This window comes from Microcaecilia unicolor, chromosome 5, assembly GCF_901765095.1.
Source record: "Microcaecilia unicolor chromosome 5, aMicUni1.1, whole genome shotgun sequence".
Taxonomy (NCBI): Eukaryota; Metazoa; Chordata; class Amphibia; order Gymnophiona; family Siphonopidae; genus Microcaecilia; species Microcaecilia unicolor.
The window spans coordinates 363,533,541-363,550,998 of record NC_044035.1 but is presented as its reverse complement, the minus strand read 5'-3'; positions in this window follow the sequence as shown (position 1 = coordinate 363,550,998).

Here is a 17,458-nt window from a genome sequence, read left to right as displayed (position 1 = left end):
GAGCAGGGATTGTCTCTCTATGTCAAATGTTCAGCGCTGCGTGCATCCGGTAGCGCTATATAAATGCTATTAGTAGTAGTAGTAGTATCTTTAAAATCAAGCATGGTTCTGGAAGATTGGAGGGATTTATTTTATTTATTTATTTGTTACATTTGTATCCCACCTTTTCCCACCTATTTGTAGGCTCAATGTGGCTACATAGTACCGGAGATGGCGTTTGCAGACTCCGGTGTGAACAAATACATAGTGATGTTGTGGTAAGATAAAGTTATTTTTTATTTTTTTTTTGTTACATTTGTACCCTGCGCTTTCCCACTCATGGCAGGCTCAATGCGGCTTACATGGGGCACTGGAGGGATAAGTGACTTGCCCAGAGTCACAAGGAGCTGCCTGTGCCTGAAGTGGGAATCGAACTCAGTTCCTCAGTTCCCCAGGACCAAAGTCCACCACCATAACCACTAGGCCACTCCTCCACTGTTGCTACTATTTGAGATTCTACATGGAATGTTGCTATTCCAACATTCCATGTAGAAGTCGGCCCTTGCAGATCACCAATGTGGCCGTGCAGGCTTCTGCTTCTGTGAGTCTGACGTCCTGCACATACATACAGGACGTCAGACTCACAGAAACAGAAGCCTGCGCAGCCTTCTACATGGAATGTTGCTAGTGGAATAGCAACATTCCACGTAGAATCTCCAACAGTAGCAACATTCCACGTAGAATCTCCAACAGTAGCAACATTCCATGTAGAATCTCCAATAGTAGCAACATTCCATGTAGACATCGGCCCTTGCAGATCACCAGTGTGGCCGCGCAGGCTTCTACGTGGAATGTTGCTAGTGGAATAGCAACATTCCATGTAGAATCTCCAATAGTAGCAACATTCCATGTAGAATCTCCAATAGTATCTATTTTATTTTTGTTACATTTGTACCCTGCGCTTTCCCACTCATGGCAGGCTCAATGCGGCTTACATGGGGCAATGGAGGGTTAAGTGACTTGCCCAGAGTCACAAGGAGCTGCCTGTGCCTGAAGGGCATCGTATAATGGAAGAGTTGTGTTATGTCCATTTCGTACTTTAGTTTTGTTGTGTTGCAGAGATCAGGCATTTATGTTGGATTGGTAGGGTATGCCTTTTTAAACAGGTTAGTTTTTAGTGTTTTCCGGAAGTTTGGGTGATCGTACGTAGTTTTCAAGACTTTTGGTAATACGTTCCACAGTTGTGTGCTAATGTAGGAAAAACTGGATACGTAGGTTGATTTGTATTTGAGTCCTTTGCAGCTTGGGTAGTGTAGATTTAGGTACGTTCGTGTTGATTCGGATGTGTTTCTAGTTGGTAGGTCGAAACCTAATACAATCAATGGTCCTAAGCCATGCAGATTACTGTAATGGAATCTACGCGGGATGTAAAATACAACTCACAAAAATACTCCAGACTGCCCAAAATACAGCAGCCAGATTAATATATGGTAAAACACGATTCGAAAGTGCTAAAGCCCTACGAGAAAAGTTGCTCCCAATCAATGAATGGACCATCTTCAAAATCTGCACATTGGTACATAAAATCATCCACGGCATAGTACCAGGATACATGATTGACCTAATAGATCTACCAACCAGAAACAGAATCAAATCATCACGATCATACCTAAACCTACATTATCCAAATTATAAAGGACTAAAATACAAAACAACTTACGCATCCAGCTTCTCTTACATAAAAATGTCATCGATGTACCGGTGTATAATGGCACATTCACTGACTATGTAATTATACTCTGGAATTTGTTGCCAGAGAATGTGGTAAAAGCAGTTAGCTTAGTGGGGTTTAAAAAAAGGTTTGGATATCTTCCTAAAAGTCCATAACTACTACTACTAGTATAAATCATTTCTATAGCGCTACCAGTCGTATGCAGCGCTTTATAATTGAACATGAAGAAGGCATGATTAAAATGTACTTGGGGAAAATCCACTGCTTATTTCTGGGATAAGCAGCATAAAATGTTTTGTACATTTTGGGGATCTTGCCAGGTACTTGTGACCTGGATTGGCCACTGTTGGACACAGGATGCTGGGTTTGATGGACCTTTGGTCTGTCCCAGTATGGCAATGCGTATGTTCCTTATGTCACTGTTTATGTGATTTTCTATAAAAGCACAACACATTTGTTTTTGATTTTAATGCTTGGTGATATTTGAGTGTTTTCTGGTTCAGTGGATGAAACATGTAAATAAAAGATATTCCATCCCCCCCTTTGCTTATGTAACCTACGTATTAACAAGCAGATAACGCAGAGGGTCTCAAGGCCATGATACAGTGGCTTTGCCCAGCAACAACCTGTAAGAAATGACGCAACCAGTGCACTGTACCCAAAATCCCAAGAACTGCAGCAAGAGTTCACATGTGTCCACTATGCAGAGAGAAACACAGAGCAAATTTGAATTACTTCAGAAGGAGGGAGCATGTCACTGAGATACATCTTACACGTTACTCACCCAGCTGGTATTACAAACTTAAAACACTGCAGCCTTGTAAGATCTGAACAGTTTTGCTTTCCAGGAATAAATAGCCACTGAATATTTATCGATTTGTTTTAACTTTTGATAGCCTGAAGGCTATCAGCGTGGAGTACATTCAGGTACAATAATTTTTGCCCAGATATTTAATCTCACATAAAGGGACATTAAACTGCAATTCAGTATACTTTCAAAATCACAAAAATATCCTCAAGGGCTTTGAGATTTTTATTACTAGGCTTTGCTCCTCCTTTAAATAGTGATTCATTCCCTGTCCAGCTAAGTGGCTGCTTTGCCCTCCCTGAGGTCTCCATCTTAAATACATTTACCCAGCTCAGAGCAGGGCAATTCCAATCCAATTCCATTACTTCCTCTTTAGGTATCTCTTTCTCATGGTACTGGGTCTGGATGGGGTGACCATTTTGCACCCTATCCCTTAGATAAGGATGGATGGCCAGAAAATGTTCATTTTGTGTTAATCTTTTTGTCGTTTATGGTACTTTTGGTTCTGTTCAGGTTTTTTAGCCATTTTGTCATTAAGAATGGGCGTCTTTGCAAAGAAAACATTCCCTTTCTGAATGAGTGTGCAGTCTTTCCTGATAGTGCGTACTACTACTATGACTATTTAACATTTCTAAAGCGCTACCAGGGTTACGCAGCGCTGTACAATCTAACAAAGAAGGACAGTCCTTGCTCAAAGGAGCTTACAATCTAAAGGACAAAAAAGTGCAGTCAATCAAATTGGGGGCAGTCTAGATTTCCTGGATAGAAGTACAATGGTTAGGTGCTGAAAGCGATATTGAATAGGTGGGCTTTGAGCAAGGATTTGAAGATAGGCAGGGAGGGGGCTTGGCGTATGGGCTCAGGGAGTTTATTCCAAGCATAGGGTGAGGCGAGGCAGAAAGGGCGGAGTCTGGAGTTGGCGGTGGTGGAGAAGGGTACCGAGAGGAGGGATTTGTCCTGTGAGCGGAGGTTACGGGTAGGAGTGTAAGGGGAGATGAGGGTAGAGAGGTAATGAGGGGCTGCAGATTGAATGCATTTGTAGGTTAGTAGGAGAAGCTTGAACTGTATGCGGTACCTGATCGGAAGCCAGTGAAGTGACTTGAGGAGAGGGGTGATATGAGCATATTGGTCTAGGCGGAAGATAAGATGGGCAGCAGAGTTCTGAACGTATTGAAGGGCAGATAGATGGTTAAGTGGGAGGCCAGTGAGGAGTAGGTTGCAGTAGTCAAGGCGAGAGGTGATGAGAGAGTGGATGAGAGTTCGGGTGGTGTGCTCGGAGAGGAAGGGGCGAATTTTGCTGATGTTATAGAGAAAGAAGCGATAGGTCTTGGCTGTCTGCTGGATATGGGCAGAGAAGGAGAGGGAGCAGTCGAAGATGTCTCCGAGGTTGCGGCCAGATGAGATGGGGAGGATGAGGGTGTTGTTGACTGAAATAGAGAGTGGAGGGAGAGGAGAAGTGGGTTTGGGTGGAAAGACAATGAGCTCGGTCTTGGCCATGTTCAGTTTCAGGTGGCGGTTGGACATCCAGGCAGCAATGTTGGATAAGCAGGCTGATACTTTGGCCTGAGTTTCCGCAGTGATTTCTGGTGTGGAGAGGTAAAGCTGGGTGTCGTCAGCATAAAGATGGTATTGGAAACCATGAGATGAGATCAGGGAGCCCAGGGAAGAGGTGTAGATTGAAAAAAGAAGGGGTCCAAGGACAGATCCCTGAGGAACTCCAACAGAGAACGCGATGGGGTGGAGGAAGATCCATGAGAATGTACTCTGAAGGTACAGTGGGAGAGATAAGAGGAGAACCAGGAGAGGACAGAGCCCTGGAACCCAAATGAGGATAGTGAAGCAAGAAGTAAATTATGATTGACAGTGTCAAAAGCGGTGGATAGGTCGAGGAGGATGAGGATGGAGTAGTGACCTTTGGATTTGGCAAGCAACAGGTCATTACAGATTTTAGTGAGTGCCGTTTCTGTCGAGTGTAGAGGGCGAAAACTGGATTGAAGCGGATCGAGGATGGCATGAGAGGAGAGAAAATCAAGGCAGCGTCTGTGAACGGCGCGTTCAAGTATCTTGGAGAGGAAGGGTAGGAGGGAGATGGGGCGGTAGTTGGAAGGACAGGTAGGGTCTAGTGCGTACCTGTGTCAATCTCTTAATTTCATTTCTAAAAATTCTTGCCTCCCATCTATCTACTAAATCGAGGTGGCAAACAATGAACATAGACAATAGAGTCGATATTCAAAGTGATGCTCCTGGCCAGTTATCCGCTGACCTTCAGTGGAAGTTAACCAGTTAGTGCCACAGAAGCGAAACTGAAAGCCATCTCTTTTGTGGGTGGTCCAGGGACAGTCGTCACTTATGTGGTTAAGGGCCCTGTTTACTAAGGCACGTTACTGTTTTAAGTGCACCTACAATTAGCATGCGTGGTAACCATGTAGGCGCCTATAGGGATATTGTAGGCACGTACACAGTTAACGCACATTAAGAATGCTAACACACCTATAAACAGGGCCCTAAGTGTTGATATTCAGCAGTTAACCACCTACATTAAGCAGCCATATCAGACTGCGTAAAGTCAGTCCTATCTTTATGAGGTGTTGCTTAAGAAGTTTATGCGACCACAAGCAGTATTCAGCACTGTTGGTTCCTGGACATGGTCCGTTATTGAATATCTGGGAATAACGCTGCAGGCTGAATATTTACCCCAATATAACAAAACACAATATTACTTCTACCCCCAAAAAACTAAAAATTCTGAATAACAATTTTGAAAATTCTGTAAAATTCTTTTGCATTTTAATGTGTAAATGTTTTCTTAGAATTCCCCCAACAAAAATGTCTGGCTCTTCCATGCTGCAGGTTGGACACACCTAAGCTGTCTACCAGCTCAGGCTTGATTCCCCCTCCCCCAGCAGTCTTACTAGGTTGAACCCTCCTCTAAGGGGGGAAAGGGGAAATGATATACCGCCTTTCTGAGGTTTTTGCAACTACATTCAAAGCGGTTTACATATATTCAGGTACTTATGTGTACTTGGGGCAATGGAGGGTTAAGTGACTTGCCCAGAGTCACAGGGAGCTGTAGTGGGAATTTAACTCAGTTCCCCAGGATCAAAGTCCACTGCATTAACCACTAGGCTACTCCTTCTGTGACGGGGTCTATAGAACAATGCCTCTCTCCCTTAGGGAAAGTCCCCCCCCCCCCCCCCCCCGATAGCCAGGACCACCTTAAGAAGGGTCCTTCTATAACTAACCAGTGCCACCTTAAAAGCACAGGTCCCACCACTGGAGGAAGTGAGCTGGGCGGGGCGGTGTTTAACAGGGAAGGACTAGGCAGAGGTTAAGGAGAGCCCAGAGGAGAAAGAGAGAGGCACCAGTGTATGCCTTGAGGGAAGCCCTTACTGCAGTTTGAACTTTGCAAGTTTGCTGGAGATCTGGACGAACCAGTCCTGACAAGGAAAATATAATTGAAAGGCTGTGTTTGGGGCGTAGCAACCCCACAGCTGAGGACTGTGTTTCAGAGGCAACTTACTGATGTTTTTTGAACCCACGGTGGGGGGGGAGGGGGGGGGGGGGCTCTGAGAAGAAACAGGCCTATCCAGAGGAACTGAACAGCACAAATTGGGCAGTGCACATTGGAGGCAGGGGAGAGGTCAGAGAATGAGTTCAGGGGTGGTCAGGGCTGGTCCTAGGGTCTTTGGAGCCCCCTGCAGACTATCAGTTGGGCCCCCCCATCTCCTTTCTCTCTTCTCCCACCCTGCCCCTGTCCAGCGATTCTCCTTTGCCCCCATACCCCTCCCATTTTTGGACACCTTCCCACCCTCTTCTCCCCCCAACATCCCCCTTTTTCTTCTTGCCACCCTGCGTGGTTTAAGTCTTTTTAAAAATTTACCGCCGTCCCAGCAGCCGTGTCATTTCAAAGCCCTGCCTGTCTCTAGCCTTCCCTCCCTTCGTTCCCGCAGAGTCCCACCCTCAAGGAAATGACGTCAGAAGGCGGGACTCTGCGGGAACGAACTCACGAAGGGAGGGAAGGCTAGAGACGGGCAGGGCTTTGAAATGACGCGGACGCTGGGACGGAGGTAAATAAAAGATTTAAACCCCCAAGGGTGGCGTGGTATGGCACGCCCTTGAAGGCAGGCGCCCCCCTGCGGTGTTTACCCCGCTTACTGAGTTTGACTGGCCCTGGGGGTGGTGGGGGCTTAACCATACTAGTTCCTGTGCTGCTTTGGACCTTCTGCAGAATTCAGAATATAAGAGGGGAATTCTGCATTATGCAGTTGCACAGAATTACCCCAGGAATAACAATATATACAGATATTCATAAAACTTAACGCAGAAAAAACACAATGTCTTATACTCACTTCACAACATAACACAAGTAAATTTACCACCATAACCATACCAAACTTTTCCCTTCCCATCTCAAACAATCTGAAAATTCTCGGAGTTACCACTGATCGAAATCTCACACTCGAAACCCACGTGAAGAATACAACAAAGAAGATGTTCCATTCCATGTGGAAACTCAAAAGAGTAAAACCTTTCTTCCCGAGATCCATTTTCCAAAACCTGGTACAGTCAATGGTGCTAAGTCACCTGGACTATTGCAACGAACTGTACGCTGGCTGCAAAGAACAGACCATCAAGAAACTTCAAACAGCCCAGAATACCGCAGCCAGACTCATATTTGGAAAAACAAAATAGGAAAGTGCAAAACCCCTAAGAGAGAAACTTCACTTGCTCCCACTTAAAGAACGTATCGCATTCAAGATCTGCACGATTGTTCATAAAATCATTCATGGAGACGCCCCGACCTACATGCTAGACCTCGTGGACCTGCCTCCCAGAAATGCTAAAAGATCAGTCCGCAAATTTCTTAATCTACACTTCCCCAGCCGAAAAGGATTAAAATACAAACTAACACGTGCGACCCGCTTTTCCTACATGAGCACGCAGCTGTGAAATAAACTACGAACAGACTTGAAAACAATTAATGAAATAACTAACTCGCACAGTGGCATACCAAGGGGGGGGGGCGGTCTGCCCTGGGTGCACGCTGCTTGGGGGGTGCCACACGCCTGTCGGCTCCGTTCATTCTCTGCTCCCTCTGCCTCGGAACGGGTTACTTCCTGTTCCGGGGCAGAGGGAGCAGGGAACGAATGAAGCCGACAGGCGCGCGACACCCCCCAGCAGGTAAAAATGCACCCGGGGGGGGGATGTCCTTTCGCCAGGGGGAGGTGTCCTTTCACCAGGGAGGGGGGGGCGCATCGGCGATCTGCCCCGGGTGTCAGCCACCCTAGGTACGCCACTGCTTTCGCAAATCTCTGAAAACCTATCTCTTCAAGAAGGCCTACCACGAGAATCCATAGCTTAATTATAACACTTCACCACTCCACCCTTATTCTGAAAATCTCTCTACAACGGTTTGCTTAGATCTTTTTGTCATCCTCGATCTTTTTTGTAACACCAATTGTATCTTTCACCCTGGAATGGCAATGCCATAACAGGTCTCTGTAAGCCAAATAGGTGGGAAAATGTGGGATACAAATGCAATAAATAAATAAAAATAAATAAATCATTATTATTATTATTATTTGTAACGCTTATACCCTGTGCTTTCCCGCTTATTAGCAGGTTCAGTGCGGCTTACGTAGTATTTCAGGTTTACAAAGTAACATAGGATACAGCCGTAATATAGTGAATAAAGAGGTGGTCAATTGGATGTGGGTAAGTTAGTTGAACAAGGAAGGAGAATGGTAAAGGTAGGGAGTGGGAGGAGGGTGTGTATTGGGAATAGTGTGATGTTTAGTGAGGAAGAGTGTATAGTGAGGGGTTGGAAGAGGGATGAACATAGAAAGGATAAATGGGGGAGATTTTCATAGTCTGATCCGGGTAATGGAGGTGGATTTCTATTCTAAGTTAGTTCATTTGTGTAGGCTTGCTTGAAGAGGTGAGTTTTTAGGAGCTTCTGGAAGGGTAAATGATCATTGACTATTCGAATGGATCTTGGTAAGGCATTCCAGAGTTGGCTGCCTATGACAGAGAAGTTGGATGCGTAATATGTTTTGTACTTAAGTCCTTTGCAATTAGGAAGATGTAAGTTAAGATAGGTTCGAGAAGATTTAGAGCCATTTCTGGTTGGAAGGTCAATTAGATTGTACATGTAGCCTGGGGATTTTCCATAGATAATCTTGTGATTCTTGTGAATTACTAGACGAAATCCTAAACATCCGCTTTAGGTACCATAAAAACTGCACAATATTCAGTTGTTAATGTCTTCAATATCAATCAAGCAAAGGCCTGCTGAAAAAAAAAAATAGGCCTTCAAATGTGTTTGAAAGGTAAGCAATGAAAGCGGAGTATGCAAACCTTGAGTGGCACATGTCACAAAATTGGGCTAGTTACCATAAACAAGGCATCAGAGTACACATCAAGTCTGGTGATCCGAAAAGACGGAACGCCAAGAAGACCTTGTCTGTAGAACGTAGACTACATGCTGGCTTCTACATCTTAAGAGTAGTGGCAACATACAAAGGCATATTGTCAAGTAGAACTTCTCCTCAGGTCACTTCACTGGCTTCCGATCAGATACCGCATTCAATTCAAGCTTCTCCTTCTTACCTACAAATGCACTCAGTCTGCTGCCCCTCACTATCTTTCTACCCTCATCTCCCCTTACGTTCCTGCCTGTAACCTCCGTTCACAGGATAAATCCCTCCTCTCAATACCCTTCTCCACCACCGCCAACTCCAGCCTCCGCCCATTCTGCCTCGCCTCACCCTATGCTTGGAACAACCTTCCTGAGCCCTTACGCCAAGCCCCCTCCCTGCCCATCTTCAAGTCTTTGCTCAAAGCCCACCTCTTCAATGCTGCATTTGGCACCTTACCGTTCAGTGAATCCAGACTGCCCCAATTTGACTGCCCCTATCGGACCGACCGTTCACTTGTCTACTAGATTGTAAGCTCTTTGAGCAGGGACTGTCTCTCTTTGTTAAATTGTACAGCGCTGCGTAACCCTAGTAGCGCTCTAGAAATGTTAAGTAGTAGTAGTAGTAGTAACTTTAAAAACCAAAGTTAAAACCTTAAAGCAAATCCTCCACATAATGGGAAGCCAATGCAAATTTTTTCAAAACAGGTGATATATGACCGTATCAGACATAAGAATAGCCATACTGGGTCAGATAGATGATCCATCTAGCCTAGTATCCCGGTTCCAACGGTGGCCAATCCAGGTCTGAAGCAGAAACCCAAATAGTTGCAACATTCCATGCTGCAAATCCCAGGGCAAGCAGTGGCTTACTACTACTACTTATCATTTCTATAGCGCTACTAGACGTACGCAGCGCTGTACACTTGAACATGAAGAGACAGTCCCTGCTCTACAAAGCTTACAATCTAATTAGGACAGACAAACAGGACAAACAAGAGATAAGGAAATAAGAGCATATGGGCTTTTCCTCCAGGAACTTGTCCAAACCTACATCCTCAGACAGACAGTGAGTTCCAGTGCTTAACCATTCTTTGAGTGAAAAAATATTTCCTCCTATTTCTTTTAAAAGTATTTCCATGTAATTTCATTGAGTGTCCCCTGATCTTTGTACTATTTGAAAGAGTGAAAAATCGATTCACTTCTACCCGTTCTACACCACTCAGGATTTTATAGACCTCAATCATATCCCTCCCTTAGCCTTCTCTTTCCAAGCTGAAGAGTCCTAACCTCTTTAGCCTTTCCTCATATGGAAGGAGTTCAATCCCCTTTATCATTTTGGTCGCTCTTCTTTGAACCTTTTCTAATTCCGTTATATCTTTTTGAGATACAGTGACCAGAATTGAAAGCAATACTCAAAATTAGGTTGAACCATGGAACAATACAGAGACATTATAATATTCCTTGTCTTATTTTGCATCCCTTTCCTAATCATTCCTAGCATCCTGTTTGCTTTTTTGTACCACCGTACACTGGGCAGAAGATTTCAGTGCATTGTCTACAATGCCATCTAGATCTTTTTCTTGAGTACTGACCTCCAAGGTGAACCCTAGCATCAGGTAACTATGATTTGGATTATTCTTCCCACATTGCATTTGTCCACATTAAATTTCATCTGCCATTTGGATGCCTAGTCTTCCAGTTTCCTAAGGTCTTCCTGCAATTTTTCACAATCCGCATGTGTTTTGACAAGTTTGAACAGATTTGTGTCATCTGCAAATTTCATCACCTCACTTGTTCTGTTTTCGAGTCCTTTTATAACTATGTTAAATATCACCAGCTCCAGTACAGATGCAGCACTCCACTATTCACCCTCTTCCATTGAGCGAAATGGCCATTTAACCCTACCCTCTGTTTTCTGTCCTATAACCTAATACCTTTAGAATCCCGTATGAACTTAACTCTGGCTCAATACTCCCCACGAGAAAGCTCTACAAACTCTCACTGTTGCTATCGAACTGTTAATCCCGCTCGATGCTTTGTTACCACCCTTTTGTTCCATGTAAGCCACATTGAACCTACCAATAGGTGGAGAAATGTGGGATACAAATGCAATAAATAAATAAACTGTATTTTGGCCAACTAGCTAAAAGAATACAGGCGGAACTGGTCTCACGGAGGACGCTTATGCGGACATGGTGGGGACGCAAAGTAATTATACAAACGGTGATTGTTCCACAATGTTTGTTTCTGTTTTTCCCAGCTGCCATTAGCTATTTCCAGACAGCAGTTTAGGCAATGGGATAGATAATGAGAGAAGACCAGTACTTCAGTCTAGTTAGGCAGAGGGAGGGATGGGTCTCCCTAACCTTTGCACATATTATCAGGCTGCAATATTGAGAGCTTTGAGAGAACATCACCTTGAACATCCCTTAGGTCACCGGTTAGACTGGATAAGGACTGGCTGTCTCCGGGCTTGATTTTTGAAACTGGTGTGGGGAGGACAGCACATAAATATTAAAGCACAACATCACTTCTTTATCTTCCCCCTTTAGAAATACTTGAAAGGGATTAAAACAGGCTCAAGGAACAGGGGAAATGTGCATCCATAAAGCTTTTTGAAAGATTAGCAACCATGGTGCACTGGCCATTTTGCTCCTCTGAGGTCTAAAGTGAAAGCTGTGGGACTTTTCTTCCAGGGCATTCTTATTGCCCATGATCCTCTCTGGTCCTTATTGGGTGGCAGGATCTCTTTTTGTCAGTACTTCCAGGGGTGCCAAGGCAAAGTTACACAGGAAGCCCACCAAGTTATTTCAATCTCAACAGAGACAGAAATTGCTCTCAAGATTATATGCTGAATTGGACATACTGGGGCTGATATTCACCTGGCAGCAAGCAATGAAACCAGAAATATGATGATTTATCCGGCAATCAGCACTGAATTTTTTATTTCATTTTTGGCTACCGGAACTTAACTGGTGAAGCCGATATTCAGAGCTAACTGGTTAAGTTTCTAGTGGTTAAAGATAGGTCTGCTATTTATCTTGTCTTATTTAACCGCTAAACCCAGCACTCCATATTGGTGCTAGCCGGATATATTGTGTGATTTATCTGGTTTGCCACTATGCGCTAACCGCAAATATTCAGTGGAGATAACCAGATAACTACCACTGAATATTTGCTGTTAGCTGGTTAAATGTTATTTAGGCTGTCAGCAGCAATTGCTGACCAGTTAAATAGTGCTGAATATTGCCCCCCCCCCCCCCCCCCACCAACTGCTCAGCATAGTGTATGCATGGACATCTTGCTTGAATAAATCATTGGGGGAAGATGGCTGGCGAGGTATATGTAAATATGCCTTTAAATCTATATGTTTATACTATAACCAGCCTCAGTATCAGATAATCCACAGGGCTTTCTGGACTCCAGTTTAAAGAAGCAAGTGGGCAGTCTGATCCTGACATAGCTACCTAGAAAGGAACTGAGAGGATTATGGTAATGGTGATCACTGTGAACCTGACGTGGCTTTCTGGAAAGGATCTGAGAGGATTATGGTAATGGTGATCCCTGTGAACCTGACGTGGCTATCTAGAAAGGAACTGAGAGGATTATGGTAATAGTGATCACTGTGAACCTGACGTGGCTTTCTGGAAAGGATCTGAGAGGATTATGGTAATGGTGATCACTGTGAACCTGACGTGGCTTTCTGGAAAGGATCTTAGAGGATTATGGTAATGGTGATCCCTGTGAACCTGACGTGGCTATCTGGAAAGGAACTGAGAGGATTATGGTAATAGTGATCACTGTGAACCTGATGTGGCTTTCTGGAAAGGATCTGAGAGGATTATGGTAATGGTGATCACTGTGAACCTGGTTTGGCTATCTAGAAAGGAACTGAGAGGATTATGGTAATGGTGATCACTGTGAACTTGGTGTGACTATCTAGAAAGGATCTGAGAGGATTATGGTAATCACTGTGAACCTGACGTGGCTTTCTGGAAAGGATCTGAGAGGATTATGTTTTATTTATTTTATTTTAAGTTACATTTGTACCCCGCGCTTTTCCACTCATGGTATGGTAATGGTGATCACTGTGAACCTGATGTGGCTTTCTGGAAAGGATCTGAGAGGATTATGGTAATGGTGATCACTGTGAACCTGGTGTGACTATCTAGAAAGGATCTGAGAGGATTATGGTAACGATGGGAACGATCCTGTTGGAAACATTGAATAAAACCACCAAACGATACTTAGCCCTCTTGTCCAAACAGGTGTTTGTACAAATTCTTTGTAGAAGAGCTGCTGACGAAGTTCTTATTCTGAGTAAATATTGTGCAAAACTCAGAGGCTTTGTTTGGTTTGTGAGCTCAGCATTTTAGTTGACCATCTGCGACAGAGATCCTCTGGCCATCCTTAGTTTACTGTAAGTTAAAAATCAATGAGTTGAAAGGGTCACATTATACCTAATCTTTATTTTGTCTCTCATTGTGGTGTGTAAGTTAAACTGGAAGCCATGTAGATAAACATTTCAAGAATGATGCTTTGAACTATTTGCACATGAAAGAGTTTAGCTTAATGTGTTCAGGTTGCTAAACTGTGTTTGTCAGTGGCTTCAGGGCAGCTTGGTATCATAAACTTAAAATGGAGATAATTAAAGAAAAAAAAAGTAAACAGAGAGGAAAATTAAAAGAGAAACAGAGAGTAATTGAATAACAGTATCAACATAGGACACTTTGTTCAGCCTTGGGCTGAACTAACCCTTGATTTTCAATGTCAGAGCAGGCAAAGCTTTCAGCATTTAATATCCAGGCATGACCCCTGACCCGGAAGGTAATCGACCAATATTCAGACTGGTGCCCAGTTAACTTGCCGTCTATAGTTAGGACATCATGAGGTTACTATGGGGCTCATTTTCAAAAGAGAAAAACATCCAAAAAGTGGCATAAATCTGCATTTGGACGTTTTTCTCACAAAAACATCCAGCTTGGTATTTTCAAAACCAATTCTTAAAAGTTTTTCTATGAAGTCTGTCAGAAGTGCATTCAAATCACAAGGGAGTGCACCAGGGCATTTTAAGGGCAGGATCTGGCTGTTCCTAACACTTGTACATTTTTCTGCCATAATAGAGTGGAGGAGTGGCCTAGTGGTTAGGGTGGTGGACTTTGGTCCTGGGGAACTGAGGAACTGAGTTCGATTCCCACTTCAGGCACAGGCAGCTCCTTGTGACTCTGGGCAAGTCACTTAACCCTCCATTGCCCCATGTAAGCCGCATTGAGCCTGCCATGAGTGGGAAAGCGCAGGGTACAAATGTAACAAAAATAAAATAGATACTATTGGAGATTCTACATGGAATGTTGCTACTATTGGAGATTCTACGTGGAATGTTGCTACTATTGGAGATTCTACATGGAATGTTGCTATTCCACTAGCAACATTCCATGTAGAAGGCTGTGCAGGCTTCTGTTTCTGTGAGTCTGACGTCCTGTAGAAGCCTGCGCGGCCACATTGGTGATCTGCAAGGGCCAACTTCTACATGGAATGTTGCTAGTGGAATAGCAACATTCCATGTAGAATCTCAAATAGTAGCAACAGTGGAGGAGTGGCCTAGTGGTTAGGGTGGTGGACTTTGGTCCTGGGGAACTGAGGAACTGAGCTCGATTCCCACTTCAGGCACAGGCAGCTCCTTGTGACTCTGGGCAAGTCACTTAACCCTCCATTGCCCCATGTAAGCCACATTGAGCCTATCATGAGTGGGAAAGCACAGGGTACAAATGTCACACACACAAAGAAATCCAGGACTATAAGTTGAACATTTTGGTCTAGACCTGTTTTATTAATAAATAAGCCACAAAAAAGTGCCCCAAATGACCAGATGACCACTGCAGGAATAAAAGAAAGACCCCTCCTTACTCCTTCAGTGGTTACTGACTCCCTCTTACCCCGCAAAGATGTACATATCAGCCTTTTTGACAGTCCTTAGAGTAGCAAGCAGGCTCCTGAAATAGCCTAGTGGTCAGTGCAAGTGCACTGTAGTGAAGGTTCAGGTCCATAATTCACTTTAACTATTACACTTGTGATGGAAAGTGTCAGCCCCCCCCAAAAAACCCAAACCTACTGTACCCACATATAGGTGTCACCTGCAGCCATAAGGGCTATTGTAGTTGGATACAGTAGGTTTTTCATGGGGTTTCAAGGGCTGACCTTACAATATAAGAGGGTAATGGTGAGATGTGTACCTGGGACCTTTTATGTGAAGTCCACTGCAGTGACCCCTAGGGTGGGGCCCCACTGCTCTGCTGGGATGCCTGTGTGGCCAGCCTACTAGGCAAGCTGGCTCCTCCTACGTCCCAATGACTTGATTTTGCGCGTTTTTCACTTGGACTTTTTTTTTTTAATGGTCCAAAAAGATAGACGTACTAAGGACAACAACATCTAGGAAATGGTCATTTTCAAAGGAAAAAAAATAGACACTTTTCTGGCTTGAAAATGGTCATTTTCACTACTTGATTTTTGGACGTTTTCAGCAAAACATCTAAAGCTGGATTTAGACATATGAAAAATGCCCCTCTTAGCCAGTTAGTGGATTGAATATTGTCACAAACCAGCTAAGTTTCCAACTCTGCCCAAACTCCAGTCCCGGACCACCCTCTGACTAGCTGGTTAGAGGGGATATTTATTTATTAGGATTTATTTACCACCTTTTTGAAGGAATTCACTCAAGGTGGTGCAGAGTAAGAATAAATCAAACATGAACAATAGACAATTACAGCAGCAAATATACCCAAACAACAGCTTCTCCTAGAAGTTTAAATTGCTTTGAATATCGACCCCATGGTTAACAAAATATTACAAAATGAACCACAGGGTTACATGAAACCAATGACAGAAACAGAAAATGAGAACAGTACTGAAAGAGTAGAGTGAATGTTAGAAAGCTTTTGTGTCATTTACATGGCACATGTAATTCCCTAATTTCATAATGGCAACACGTTTTTACACCGCCACTTTACCCACTGAACTATAGAACATAAACCCTCGCTAACTTCTGATTTGGACACGGTTTAGGGGAGGGAACAGTAGTACTACCCACCTCTCTGGCAGTATAAAGAACCTGAGTTTCAGAGGACGGCTCCCTAATCAGTTCCCTGTTACCACTGAGTGCTTAGATAAGTACATAAATATTGCCATACTGGGACAGACCGAAGGTCCGTCAAGCTCGGCATCCTGTTTCCAACAGTGGCCAATTCATGTCTCAACAACCTGGCAAGATCCCAAAACAGTACAATACATTTTATGCTGCTTATTCTAGAAATAAGCTTTGGATTTTCCCCCAAGTCCACTTTAATAACGATCTATGGACTTTTCCTTTAGGAAGCCAGCCAAACCTTTTTTAAACCCCGCTAAGCTAACCACCATGTTTTGCTGCACTTGTGGCTTCATGACACACCCAGATTGCTGAATTTCTCCTCCCTCCAGTGATCACATTTGAGGATGACACAAAATAATTCAAAGTTTTTAAATCGTATGCAGACTATAAGACACTACAGGAGGATCTTGGGAGAGCAGAAGATGGGCATCCAAATAACAGATGAAATTTAATGTGGGCAACTGTAAAGTGATGCACATTGGGAAGAATCATCCCTGGTTCCACTACCCAGGAAAAGGATTCAGGGGTCTTCATGGACATTACATTGAAATGATCTTTGCAGTATGTGGTGGCAGCTAAAAAATAAACAATGTTTGATTTGCTTTCTGTTCCTTTCCTAATAATTCCTATGAATACCATAATACCTCTCTAATGCTGCATGATGTAACCACATCTTGAGCACTGTCTGTGCTGTAGCCCCGGTCACCATATCTTAAAAAAAAAAAAAAAAAAGATATAGCAGAATTGGAAAAGCTGATGTGAGGAAAGGCTCAAGAGGTTAGGGCTCTTCAGCTTGGATAAGAGGTGGGTGAGGGGAGAAATGACAGAGCTCTACATAATCCTGAGTGGAATTTCACAGGTTAAGGCAAATCAGTTGTTTACTTTTCCAAAAAGTACAAAGACTACAGAACACTCCATGAAGTTACAGAGTAACACATTTAAAACAAGAGAAAATATTTTTCTCCCTCAATGCAGAGTTGCCAGAGAAAGTATTTATGACAGTTAGAGATTTAGCAAAGCTGGAAGAATGGTCCAGAAACTGTCAAATAAACTTCAAAGCTAAAAAAATGCAGGGTTATGCGTTTGGGCTGCAAAAATCCAAGGGAATGGTAGAGTATTATTATTATTATTAGCATTTGTATAGCGCTACCAGACGCACGCAGCGCTGAACACCTGATACAAAGAGACAGTCCCTGCTCAAAAGAGCTTACAATCTAAATAATACAGACAGAGGCAGTGAAGTCCTTTTGTGCATGAAAGAGGAGTGGGACTTGGGTGTGATCGTATGTGATGATCTTAAGGTGGCCAAAAAGGTGACGGCGAAAGCTATAAATATGTTTGGATGCAAAGGGAGAGGAATGGCCAGTAGGAAAAAGG